This window comes from Podarcis melisellensis (genome assembly GCF_964234715.1).
Source record: "Podarcis melisellensis genome assembly, chromosome: 14".
Taxonomy (NCBI): Eukaryota; Metazoa; Chordata; class Lepidosauria; order Squamata; family Lacertidae; genus Podarcis; species Podarcis melisellensis.
In genome coordinates, this window is record NC_138546.1 from 44,924,557 (window position 1) to 44,938,953 (window position 14,397).

The window sequence follows — 14,397 nt, forward strand, 5'->3', positions numbered from 1 at the left end:
GCTACATGGCACTGGACAAGGCCTCCTCTTGGTGACACACTTGCAACATGTAGCAGGTACATGATGCATGTCATGCGCACAATGTCACACGTGCGACCCCCCCCCAAAAAAAATTATATTTGGCCAAAGACGGGACCTCTGTTGCAAAGGCCTGTCTAAGCAATGGAGTTTTCAGAAGACATTTGGAAGATAGCTGAGGAACAAGTAGATTATTCCTGTCCTGGTTAGGGATTTCCACAGGTCAGCACCTGCCACACGAAAGTCTCCATCCCTAGTAAAGGCCAAAATTGAACTTCCTGGCTGTGGGGAACCACCAGAAGTGCCTCATCAGAGGATCTCAGCAATCCAGGTGGAGCATAAGGAATCAGCCGCCCCTTAAGGCTCAAGTTGTTTTGGGCTTTGCAAATTAGTCCAAGCATCTGGAACCTGCATTTCTGCAGAAATTTTGTGGGAGTTTTCCTTCTCGAGCCAGTGCTGTTGGCAACATATTTATTCCCAAGCATCTGCAAATACCTTCCCTGTGTTCATGCCAAGAAGAGACACCGTTGATTACTCTAAAGCTCTTTTGCGGAGCAATGGAGGCTCAGTCGCTGCTGCTGCTGCCACTACCCTCCAGACACGATTAGAGGATTTGGAATGACGTGTCTCTTCTCATACTTCCAAAACAGTGAGACCAGCCTCTAAAGGATATTAAGAAATGTTTGTAAGGCAAGCAGTTTAGAGAGGTTGATTATAGGGCCTGTTCAATGCTCATTTGCATAGCCAAATGTGGGACTGTAGACAAGGCATTATTGACAGTGTTGGTAATACAGAGAGATTTTAGCCCTATCTCCTGCGTTTATTACCCATTGGTAATTAATGCAGTGGGATGGAGGACTGCCCCCCCCAACTCCCATTCTTCACAGATAATGAATGTCTGGAGAGGGTTAGCTAGCGTCAAATGTGTTATGGGTTTACCCTGATGCATATATGGCTTTTAGCTCAAGGTTTTCCGCTGCGTTAAGCTAATATCAGCCCAGTTTGCTCATCCCAACTTAAAATCTATAGGGCATGTCGCAGAAGTGGCTTACTGGAGGGGCAGAGCCATGACGCTATCTTCCTGGCAGATGGGTCACTGTTGCTCACCAGGAAGGAGAGGCAGTGGGGAGATCAGCGCGGTGCAAACACAATGGCGGCAGCACTGCATTGGCTCTGCTCCTGTGCTGGTACTGTGCCAACCTGCACCCCCACTTTCCCCCCTCTTGATAAGCCAAAAGGCTAGCCTGGCTGCTCCACTCCTTCCAGCAAGCCACTTTTGGCCTCTAGTCATTCATGGTGGGATTTTGTGCTAGGTAGAGACATGTTGTTTTGCTCATGTTCTTCCAGATTCAGGTATATTAGAGGGAAATATATTAGATATGCAAATGTTATTTTGGGGAAACGCTACAAGATGCTGCAGGTGGGAGTGATCTTTTGTTACTTGCATGCTTTTTGCTCTGTGAAGGTAGAGTTTTGCCCTTGAACTATAGCTGTGAATTTGCCAAGTAAGGAGTGATCTGAACTGGCAATTCAGAACGGCATACGCAGGCTCTTCATGCTCCTTGAGGACCCACTTACAGCAGTATCATACCACTTTAAACAGTAATGGCTTATTCCCCCTACTCAAAAAAAATTATGGGAACTGTAGTTTCTTGCTAAGGATGCTGAGATATGTTGGGGGACCCCTATTCCCCTCAAATAGCTACAATTCCCATAGGTTCCTGGGAAGAAGGATTATTACACAACTATGAGAATTGCAGCTCTGGGAGGGGAATGGGGGTCCCCTAACAACTCTCAGCCAGTGGCGTAGCGTGGGGGGTGCAGGGGGGCCGGCCAAACTGGGCACAACATCTGGGGTTAGCGTTAGGGGGCACAAATCCACGGGTTAGGGGGCGCAAATCCATGGGTTAGGGGGCGCAAATTACTTGCCTTGCCCCGGGTGCTGACAACCCACGCTACGCCACTGCTCTCAGGGCCTTTACATTTACATCTCCAAGGATTCTTTGGGGGGAAGCCACCACCGTTTAATGCAGGGGTTCTTAACCTGTGGTCCATGAACTCTTGTGGAGTCTGTGAACTGAGCACAAGAAAGCAACTTTCCCAATACTGTAGAATAAGATAATCTATGTGCAAAATTTTGTACATGTTTATGTGAATTTTCCTGGTGTAGCTTTCATAAAAGAGATCTGTGACACCAAAAATCTAAGAGCCACCATTGTAAAGTGTTATAATAGTGCTTTAACTGTAAAGTACAGATGGGGTGATAGTTTCTGGGGACCCTTTCAGCAGTCCAGTTACTAAGCCAGGGTGCACATACCTGAAGAGGCCGCAAACTGGGAAACACAGGTCATGCCACACATCCACATCCAGTTTGACCTTGAGGTCCTTGCCCTGATGCTGTGGGTCACTGATGGGACTGTGGAGGAATTCTTGCATGGCACCGTCCCTCTCCATTGGCCATGTTGCCTGGGGATGATGGGAGTTGTAGTCCAGAACATCTGGAAAGAGACCACATGGATTACCCCAGCTCTATGTGCAGACAGATGTTGAAGTCTCCCTCTTTTCATTCCAATGTGCTTACAGTGTGCTTTATGTGGCACAGTAGAAATGAGAGAGTGGAGATTTGAAGCAACTGATGCTCTTGGGGCCAAAGGACAATAAATGCACATTGAGCACGGAGAATTCTTGAATGCAAGCAAATACTTGCCTGGCTCAACCTGATAAAAGGGGTTGCACGCCAAGGAGTTTCATTCTGGTCCTCAGATCCCCCAGGCTCTCAGTTTTCTTGTGCTCACAAGCAAGCCCTGCCCAGTCCTGTCAGGCCCCTGTGGATCCTAATTTTTGAGGGTGTTGATTATTTTAATATTTTTACAGATTAACTCCTGGCTCTAGGGGGATGGGATAGGATGGGATGGAGATCTCTGCAGGGACAAGGGCTGTTTGAGAAAAGACCAGCTTTTGAAGCAGATTCTCCAGGGAGTGCCATGATATTGACTTCCTGCAAAGAGCAGCCGGGGAGGCGGGATATCCTGTAGTTCAGTGCTTTGCATTCAGGAGGTCCCAGCTTTGATCACCAGCACCTCCAAGTAGGGTTGGGAAAGATTTGCCGTCAGAAACCCAGCATAGCTTCTGTCAACCAGACAGCACCGAGTTAGCTGGACCAGTGGTGTTCCTCTGTATAAGGCAGCTTACATTCCTAGTGCCAGGCCCTATGCAGCAGAAAACTCAGGGTTCACTGTTAGCTAGAAGCCAAATAACATCTCTGTCTACACCAAACAGCTAATCCTTTGCAATATTATTTATTGATGGTTGCTTGTTAAGTTATCCTTCAGCAACCCGCACAGGAAGCTGCCTTTATAAGAGGTCAGACTGTTTCTCCATCTAGCCTAGTATTGCCTGCTCTGACTGGTAGCAGCTCTCCAGGGTCTCATGTGACACCAGGAATTGAATTTGAGACCCTCAGTATGCAAACCCGTGCTCTTCCATTAAGCCACGGTCCTTTCCTATCCTGGTTCAGATCCTAGGCACAGACTTCTGTTTCTGATACGATGAAACCCTTTCTCTGATTTTGGTGTCGTGAACTAGCTGCACGTATTTCCAAAGTGGAGCAGATAGATTCAGAGTCTTCTATTGTTCTGTTTTTAATTCCTTACCCTCAAATTTCGCACAGAGCTCTGCGCATGCATTTACATCCGGCTTTAATTCTCCCTGTCCCCACCTCCTCCTGCACACACACACACACAAACACAAACGTTGCTCCTTCTGCATGGCATTTCATCAATGAGCCAGGGCACAGAAGGTGTCTCAGTAAAATACTGCATAAAAATAATCCTAATGTAATCATGCCAAAAGAGCAGCCGAAGAATTGTCTACAGCATCTTTCCATTTCCTTCGATAGCCACTCAGATACATCTGAGAAGCCCCTGTGCAGGGCACGATGGCAGTAACAGTGTCTTGCGTGTCGAGACCCCGCAGCCACCCCCTCATCGAAGAATAACACACACAAGGACACAGATATTAGGTTAATGTTATTGGGCAAGTTTTGGCTGCAACTTTATTGATTACAGAATGTGAGCGGTATTGCCTTAGGCATTGAATGGACCCGACTATATCTGACTCCTGCCCGTTGTGAAGGGAGTCCGGTAAGGGTAAACCACCAGAAGGGGGAGCCCCGTCGATGCAGACCAACTCGAGCTCCCCCTGGTGTTCCCATCGGGGTCGTGTCATGGCCCTAGTGGCGCCCCGGGCTTCGGACAAGATCCACACCCCCGGATTCCTTTAATGGAATACCCTTAAGCTTGGGGGGGGCAGGTGATGGCCACACTTCCCCTCCCCCCTCATAAGGTCAAACAATGTCTAACCGCCAACCTAACAAAGTTGTGACGATTGCTACGAGGTAGGCGAAAACCAAAGGGCCCGTGCCATTTTGCCAAGTGGAAAAATTCCTACCAGGCCCCTCAATGGCGACCAGCCACGGTCCATAGCAAGGCCAATGAAGAAAACCTGAAAAAAGGAGGGAGGGAGGGCAGGAGATTGAGGAAGCGAGCCAAGAGGAAGCCCTCCAGCTCACACCTCAGCTTAAATGGCCCCGGCCACTCCCCCACCAGCCAGCGGATTGGCTGGCCAGTCGCTGACGTGGCCGGGGTCCACTGCAACTCCTCCCCACGGTAAAGTAGAGCGGACTTGCTGGTGATGGCCAGCAACTGGCCTTCAAAGGCATGGCTCCCAGCCATGACACCTGTGTTCTGCCTCCATGGATGGCTAAGGCAATGTACTGGGAATCACAAGTGGCTAGAGGGCTGTTGCGCTCAGATCCTGCTTGCAGACATCTGGCTGGCTGTTGTGAGAACAGCGTGGGCCATTGGCCTGACCCAACAGGCTCTTCTTCTGTTCTTCTTCAACCACGGAGTTAATGTAGAGCCATCATGACTGGCATTCATTGATAGATTTAGCACATCACCTGTGAATTTGGCTAATCTCTTTTTAAAGCCATTTCAAGTTGTTGGCCACCACTTCTTGCAGCAGTGAATTTCATATATGCTATGTGAAGTTATTCCTTGTCCACCCTGAAACTCCCATTTTTCACTTTCATTGGGAAGCTAGCGAAGTTCTATTATAAAGAGAGGGGGGAGAAAGATATTTCTTTTCCAAAAAAAAGTGTTTTATCAACACACACGTACATACGTACACATCTGTAACGGCAGGTTGCCAATGAGCTGATATATCTTAAGGGTGTGGTTGGTTCTGTACATGCTCCAATTTCAGAATTTTTGGAAATTCCCCCTAGAAAAGAATAAAATGTGCTTTTGAAAGAAACAAAAAGAGGAAGCTTACAGAACAAGGTAAACCCACAGAATATAATGATGGAAGGAGGGGAATCCATGTATCCCAAATTATTCTGATAACTATTGTTATCTTCATCTAACGTTCACTATTGTGACAGTTTGGGTAGTACTGCTGCTGCTTGTAAAACACCAAAACTTTTATAAGCTCCGTGCACATATTAAAAGATATATGCTTTGCAGGTTCACATTCTAATAAACAGAATGCAAAAGGAAGCTGCCTTAAAGGAAGTCAGACCATTAGGTCCATCTAGCTCAGTATTGTCTACTACATTGACTGGTAGAAGCTCACAAGGATTTCGGGCCGGGGTCTCTTCCAGCCCTCCCTGGAGATGCCAGTGGGGATTGAACCTGGAATCTTCTGCATGCAAGGCAGATGATCTGCCCCTGAGCTATGGCCCTTTTCAGAATGGGGAATGGGGAGGGAAGAAAAAAACAACAAAAGCAAGTAATGGAGCAGGTAGGTGCCTCTTCCCAGTGGTAGGATGTTCTTCCTGGAAAGCAGGGGGTCAGCCTCCCCAGTGGTTCTTAGTCCCCTGGCTAATGTCAAAGGCCAGAGTGTGCTTCTGTTTGATGCTATAGTCCTGGGGCAACTGTTTGCAGGTTTAGGTTTATAGGGAGGGAGAGTCAGTATGTATGTATATATGTATGTATGTATGTATGTATGTATGTATGTATGTATGTATTGAATTTATATACAGCCCTGTACCAAGAGGTCTAATACTGAGACCATGGAGTGTTTTAAGGACTTTGGATTTTGCAAACTCTGATACCCTACCTCTGAGACTAAAGTTCAGATCAGAATTTTAGCTATTCGCCAGCTTTCACGTTTCCAAAATGCAGTTCTTGGCTAAAAATCCATCCATCAAAATGCATTTGTAAGTGTGTACTTTGAAAAAGCAACAACCATGCGTTTAGAAACACACCTTTTGATACATATTTCAAAGCAGAATCTCAGGCCAATGCAAAGTCTCAGATTAATGCAGAAATGTGATGAAATGGACGCATGAGTAACACATCTAAATGTGACATGAGGTGGAAACAGAGTGATTTGTCCATTCATAGCAGAGCCCTGAGGACATAAGAAGGACGGTCTTTCACCTCATTTACCTGATCTCCCAGAAGCCTTGCTTCCTGCCCAACCTTGGATATTAGTTTTATTTGAGCTTTGCTCCATTGCGAGGAGTCTATTTTATTCGAGTCCATCTTTTCCCCCTTCTGGTGCTGTGCTGCAGACATCTTGATCCCCAACCATTTCAGGTGGGAGTGCCTAACCTATGACCCTCCACTTGTTGTTGGACTCCAGTAGAGCCAGTTATGGGAGTTTGGATTTGGATTTGATATCCTGCTTTATCACTACCCGAAGGAGTCTCAAAGCGGCTAACATTCTCCTTTCCCTTCCTCCCCCACAACAAGCACTCTGTGAGGTGAGTGGGGCTGAGAGACTTCAGAGAAGTGTGACTAGCCCAAGGTCACCCAGCAGCTGCGTGTGGAGAAGCGGGGAAGCGAACCCTGTTCACTAGATTACGAGTCTACTGCTCTTAACCACTACACCACACTGGCTCTCTCTGTTGTGTCCCAGCAGCCCCTGGAGAGCACCAGGTTAGCTGCCCCTGGTTTGAGGCTAGATGTTCACCATCTGATTGGAATGGTGTAACCAAAGAGCGGCCTGTCATTCATCTGTTTGGCTGTCACACTAAACCGGGCAGCATCCCAGCATCCCTGGGTATAGCCCAGGCCTGACCAGCAGCGAATTGGTTAATTGGAACATCTAAATGGACTAATTGACACATTGCTGACAGGCTTCGGACAGCGATTGCAACACAAAGGAGGGCCTGATTGCTAACTGCCTTATAGCAGGAGTAAATGTAGCTGTAATAAAGATGTCAATGAGATGATAAGAATTTGAAACACCAACACTAGGGCCCTGCTATGGCAGGAAGCAGAAAACAGGGTGACCCAGCACCATAGAAAGTGGCCTTCACTTCAAGGCAAACCATCAATCTGTCTAGCTTGGTATGGTCCACACCAGCCTTGCCTAACATGGGCTCCATCAGTGAAGGCTGGTCCATCAGGACAAATGGGTCCTGCCCCACCAGTCTCAGTACTGCCCACCTGCCTTCTTCATATAACCAGCCCAGAAGGTGGCTGGGGCTCTTAGCTTTCTTCTTCTTAGCCTCAGCGTTGCCCTTGTAGACCTCAGCAAGGTGGAGCATGGGGACAAAAGTAACATTCGCTGGTTCTGTCTGCCATTGGCTCTACTCCACCTACTGCTGGGATCTCTGCTTTCTGCTCCACCAGCCCCAATGGGAATCAGCCGCCGCTGCCTTCTGTACATTATCAAGCTACAACTCCCATCATCCCTGACCATTGGCATCTACTCTTGGGTTTTCTTTTCTTTCTGCAGCAGAGTTCTTTTTACAGAAAAGTTTCCCCGCATCTTTAACTTATTTACGTCAACATCATCAGCATTCCAGCTATCTCTTTGTGAAATCCCCAATACAGAAATAAATGCCATTGGCTTCTGTTTCTCAGAGCCTTTATTATTTACAAAACTTTACACTGGTCATTAATAAATAGAAAACAAAAACAAATGAAGAAACAACAGTCTTTTCCTCTTTTTAGCCAGAAACCTATTGCTGACTCATCCACGTGCTCATTTACACTGACCCAGGCTTAGTTGATTGTGTGCCCTGATAAGAGCACCTGTTGCTGGGGAAATTTTCCGTTGCCTAGCAACTTGTTCAGGGCCCTTTACAAGTTTCTTCTAGAGCAGGGGTGGCCAACTCCCAAGAGACTGCAATCTACTTACAGAATTAAAAACTGGCAGTGATCTACCCCCATTTGGGGGGGGGGTTCAGGTCAAAGTTGTTTTTTAGTAGGGGTACAGGGCTACTTTGATTAGCTTTTTTTAGGGAGGAGGAAAGCCCTGTTTTTAAGGGTTTGGGGGGAGAAAAAGCCACTCACCAACAAATTGCTGGGAAACAAACAGCCTCACTGAGTAAACTCCATCTTCCATTCTGCAACAATGGAGGGGGATAGGGCTGGATTCGATTTTACGAACACTAAGGAAAGGGACCCAGCGATCGACCGCAATCTACCAAAACCTCCCAGGGATCTACCAGTAGATCATGATCGACCTGTTGGACATCCCTGTTCTAGAGTATTCCAACTTGGCCGTACCGGCAGATGCTGATAGAAGTTGTAGTCAAAACCATCCGGAAGCCAACAGGTTGGGAGAAGCTGGTATAAGCCCCAGCTGGCAGCAACTTCCCCAGGTTTCAGATAGTGCTGTCTCTCAGCCCTTCTCTAGCTGGGGATGTCAGGGACTTACTGTTCCACCAGCTACAGCCCTTGCCCTAGCTCCTCTGAGCAGCAGTGCCCAGTGCCAAGCAACTGCCCTGGGAAATGCAGCTTTGAGTCTCCTTCTTACCTCCTAACAGGAAGGGAAGGTTCCCCTTGGGAATCGTTGCCCTGGCGCCAAGCCAGAACTCACCCGCCACCTCTCCTACATAAAAGCAGCAGTACAGATGTGTCATAATGCTGCAGGAACAATCTGTTCATTAAAATAGGGATCTATTTTTGAAGTGCCATCAGCGCTCCACATCCACATTGTGGACGATGCACACAAAACAGAAGCATTTTGCCACCTTTGCATGCAGCTCTGGTGCTGTGGCAGGAGTGCCACGCTTAGACCAGGGAGACCTGAATTGAAATGCCTGCTCACGGACAAAGCTTTGCTGAGGGCACTTCTGGATTGTCACTGTTTTCCGGTGGGTTTTGATCGCATGCTGGCAAATCCAGGTTGCACAATGAACGTTGACTGGGGAGGTCTTGCGCAACAAACCTGCTCCCCCAATACATAAGACTTCTCAAGATGGGGAAAGAGGTGGGTAAAATCAGCTGGGAAGTGTGGGATAGCACTTGTTTTAATGCAAGGTCATCTAACCTCCCTGCAAGCAAATCGGAATGAATGCTCAATAAACAGGTCGTACGGGGTGACATTGGACGTGTTGCTATTTCTCAGTGTGGCCTCCCTGAGAGGCTCGTTGTGAGGTTAAAACGGGGATACCATGTGTGCTGCCTTCAGTTCAATGGAGGATAGGCCGGATTAAGAGTGTAATAAAAATAAACAGATGCACAAATAAAATCCAGTGAGGCTGGGTCACATAAGGATACAGCCCTTCCTTTTCAAGGATGCAGTTGCATGCAGCCATGGCTGAAGAGGAGATCGCCTCTGAACAGCCATCTGATGGGTGACTCTGAGTCATCTACATCAGGAGTGGGAAGACTCAGTCCCAGCTCTCAAATGTGGCCCTCTAAGCCTCTCAATGTGGTCCTCAGGATCAGTTCACACCTTCTCCTCAGCCACACGGTCTACTTGCCCTGCTACACACCCTCCCTGAGTTTCTTTTACCTGGATGTAATGTGTCCCTGAATTATGATAATTTCTTTTGGTTGTCTGGGTGGAGAAAAGAGAGTTGCCTACAAGTGTGTGTGGAAACTAGCCTGGTGCACAGTGGTACAAATGACTTTCGTTGCTCCGCCCACATTTGCTTCTGGCCATGACCACAGCTGTCATGTGACCCCTGGAAGGTTGGCCAGGAGGGAAGGCAGTCCCCAAAGTTGAAAGGGTTCTCCATCTCTGTTCCACATGTCTGGGCTTAGGGGATGCAAGCAAAGAGGTCCGAGAACCTGACTCACCTCCCTCACACGTTTAAGTCTTGGTGCCTTTCTTTTCAAACACGCTCATTCTTACTGGATTTCTCCTTTGCTGCGGGTGGGTGGCCTGGAGAGAGCAGCCCTTCTCTGCCCAAAGGCACCAGGGCATTGCCTGCTTTGCAAGGGATCTAGACTTGTGGCTTTCAGACCCCACCAGAATCTTAACTGCCCTTAGCTGTGCAATGGGATGGCCTGGTCTCAAGATGGCTCCATTCCAGCCCTTTTCTCTTTAGTAGGACACTTGGAGATGGGAACTGATAAGGGTTTCAGAGGTGGTAACCAAAGGATCCCCCTGGCATTGGAGAGCAAGCCTGGCTTTCTCCCCTATGCCATCCCCATTGTTAGCAAACTTAGCCTAGACAGGTTGGCGCCAAAGGACAGGTGTCTCTTTGTGAAGCTCTCGAGTTTGTGTGTGTGTGGCCCTTTTGTTGGGTTGCCCATTCAACGATTTGGAACAACGGTGCCTATCAGAACAGGCTGTTCACAGGGTAACTCAACACCAGCATTTGATCTGTTTGCTGTCCTGCCTGAATGGCACTTGCCATTCTCCAAGGGACCAAACCTTGCTTGAACCTGATTGATGTTGCAAGGTGACACGATGGCATGGCCAATGGCTGGGGTGACATCTCGGTAACTTTCCACTGATGCCAGAGAGAAAGAGGAGGCCTCGGGGGCACAGAGCAGTGGATCCTGCCATTCCATCCTGCTCCGTTTTGATTTGAGAAGCAAATTCTTAGGACCCACATACCTACTGGACCACCTCTCCTGGTATGCCCCCCAGAGGACCTTAAGGTCCACAAATGACAACATCGCAAGGTGGTTAGATTGGTCTCAACTAGGGCCAGGGCCTTTTCAGTACTGGCCCTGACATGGTGGAACGCTCTGTCACAAGAGACCAGGGCCCTGCAGGACTTGACATCTTTCTACAGGGCCTGCAAGATGGAGGTGTTCTGCCTGACCTTTGGTTTGGACTCATTCTGACCCTTATGTTTCCCTGCCCTTATGGTTTTGATCTATGGGCTACTTTTAAAATGAGGCTGCATATTAAATTGCATTTTAACCCGTATTTTAAATTGGTCCCCCCCCTTTTATGTTTTTACTGTAGTTTTACTGGTGTTAGCCACCCTGAGCCTGACTCTGGCCAGGGAGGGTGGGGTATAAATAAAAATTATTATTATTATTACTATTATTATTATTATTATTATTATTATTATTATTATTATTATTACATGGCACAGGAGCACTTCCCACAATGCTGAGAGCTGCAGTGGGGAGAAAAGGGCCCCAAGTCTTCAGTTGGGCTTAGCAGGTCATGGGAACATCAGAAGAGACTTGCAGGATCAGGCCAGTGGGCCATCAACTCCAGCATCCTATTCTCACAGGGGCCAACCAAATTCCCATGGAATCACGCAAGCTAGACCTGAGCACAGCAGCACGGTTCCCTTCTGCAGCTTCCAGCAACTGGCTTTCAGAAGCTTTGCCATCAGGATTAGTAGTCACTGATAGTCTTATCCCTCATGAATTTATAGGTCCTGTAGGCTCATTTCCCCATCGGCTAGGGGTAGTAAACACAGTGCCCATTAACTTTGGGAAGTCCTGGCCCCCTTAAATATTTTATGGGGGGACAAAGGGACCTCGACCCCTAGGAGTTGACTCCTATGATCCATGTGATTCCTCCAGGAAGCCCTGCCTTCACTCTTAGTTGCCCCCAGTGATGTTGTTACATGGCTGGATTTGAATACAGAACATATCTTTTTGCTACATAATCCCTGACCGGATGCTCACCAATGTGACTGACTAAATCAGAATGAAGAAGTAGGAGGGGTTTTTTTTGGGGGGGGGGGTAATGCCAAAACTATTGTACATAAATGGAACAATAGCGGCAAACGGATTTTTAAAAAAATAAATAAATAAAATAAGTGTTTCTGGGGAGACAATCTTTATCCTTTATCCAAAATTTCTGTTTCTGACCCTGCAATTGAAATTTGAGAATATTCGGCACACTCCTAGGAATTGTGCTTATTCAAGGAGCGTTTTAAAGGTGGGTTGGTGATTGCAATGTACTGTTAAAAGTAAGTATTGCTACTTGTAAAAGCCAGCAACTGATTGTTTTAAGAACCCCTAGTTGGCCGGGTTTCAAGCTCTGGTGTGATTACCACATTTTATCTGCAGCATACTTATCTCTGCATCAGGGGTGCCATTCAGTGTTTCAGAAGGGAAGGTTGATTCATTTATCATTATTTTATCAGGTGAATTAATTAGGAATGCAAAAGCAGGACAGGGAGACCAGCATAATCAACGACCACACCCTTTCGTCGTTCTCATTATGTGGGGTGGGAAAGGTGGTTAACACAGGGGAAGGTTTAAAAAGTCTACATTTTATGGGTTTCAGGGGAAATACCCCATCATAAGATGTGAGGAGGTCCAGATGATACTGTTAAGAGAGTACTGGAAGTTTAGCAAATGCCCTTTGCTGAATGAGAAGGCGTGCTCATGTTTTCATGAGGCTGTTTGAATGAAAGCAACACCGTTTAATGCAGGGAAGTCTTCTGGAAGAGGTACCTACCTGTTTTGGAAAGGCATGTTGACAGAGTGCAATAGATTTTGCAATAGGCTGTGTAAAGCAGCGTGAAATGGATTTTGCAAACAGATGGTTCAGAATAGTGTGCAATACATGTTGCGTGGCAAGTCCCCTCCCCCATGTGAAATGAAGACACTGGACACATTATTTAAGGTTAATGGGCATAAAAAGGCCACAACTTTATTGATTACAGAATTGAAAGGTATTGGCTTTAGGCATTGGCTCCTATCGACTACCCGGCATGAAGACCGGGAAGGGTTATCCACAAGCCATGGGAGTCCTGTTGAAGTACGCCAACTAGGATCCCACGGGTGTCACCACTCGGGGGCGTGCCGGAGGCCCTTACCTCCCTAGGTTTCGGACAAGGCAACGCCCCCTGGAGTCCTCTACCGGACTACCCCTTTCATTGGGGGGGAAGGTGATGGCGCTTCCTTCCCCCCCATTCATTTGCATAACAATTAACCCCTGCCAATGCCTAACCACCATTACCTCGGAAGTTGTGACATTTGCTACGAGGTAGGCGAAAAAACCAAAAGGCTCAAAATGCGCCAAGTTGGAAAAATTCCTACCAGGCCCCTTGCGGCGACCAACCAAAGTCCATAGTAAGGTCATAGCTAGCCTAACCTAAGGGTGGGTGGGATGGGAAAACCTCATGGCTGGAAAGGGGGAAAGAGGGCGGTCCCCGGGCGTGCCTGGCCTTAAATAGGCTAGGCCCCACCTCCCCGACCCGCTGATTGGCGGGCCGGGTCGGAGACACGCCCAGGGATTCCCTGTTCACGCGGGGGCAAAGGCCGGCCCCCGCGTGTGTGTGGGAGGGATTAGCCCGCAACCCCCTCTCCTCCCAAGTCGGAAATAGCTTTGTAAAATAGTGCGAAATGGATTTTGCAATCAATGGTGTAACATCTGCACAGTATATTTGCCAACTGGCGGTATAAAATAGGGTGCACAAGATTCCTGGCACATGGTCAAGCTGCATGTCATTGGATCATCTGTGTGCATATATGTCTGCATAATTGTCTGTGGGGGAATATTTGTTTGTGCCTATCTTCTGTGTAAAAGCCTGCCCGTTTTAGGATGCAAAAGGTGCTCCTCATCTCCAAATACTGCTCTGTTTCCAAAGGAGGGATTTTCTTCATGACCAGTTCCTGATTTGAGCAGGTCCTCTCTCTGTGGACCCTGGAGAGCTCACTTGCCTGCTTGACAGGGTCTGCCCACTCTTTTATTTTCACACAAAGCAATTCTAGGTCAGGTGCACTGTGGGGAAATTAAAGGGGTGGACAGATCCAGCCACCTCTCACTGCTTGGAGTGCCAGGCCAGGACTCTGCCAGGCGCAGGGGCCCTGGCAGTTGCCCAAAGGTGCCCCTTGCCAATTTCCAGTAAAGTCCTTTCAAGCGCCAAAGGGATTGGTGAGCATTTTACTAGCAGTGGCATATCTAGACCTGTGCTGCCATGTATGCTGAGCAAAATCAATCAAATAATAATAATAGCACCACCACAGAGCTGGCATGTGGTAGAGCTACAGCCGTACCTCTGATGTCGAACAGAATCCGTTCCAGAAGTCCATTTGACTTCCAAAACATTCAGAAACCAAGGCGTGACTTCTGATTGGCTGCAGGAAGCTCCTGCAGCCAATCAGAAGCCACGTTAGACGTTTGGGTTCCAAAAAACGTTTGCAAACCAGAACACTCACTTCTGGGTTTGCGGTGCTTGGGAGCCAAAACGTTCGACTCGCA

General features: G+C 47.8%; 1 protein-coding gene across 2 annotated transcripts in view; it reads left to right on the plus strand.

Moving 5' to 3' along the window:
- Window positions 1–14,397, plus strand: part of HCN4 (hyperpolarization activated cyclic nucleotide gated potassium channel 4) — a 137,602-nt gene that overhangs the window by 91,646 nt on the left and 31,559 nt on the right. The window lies entirely within an intron of this gene.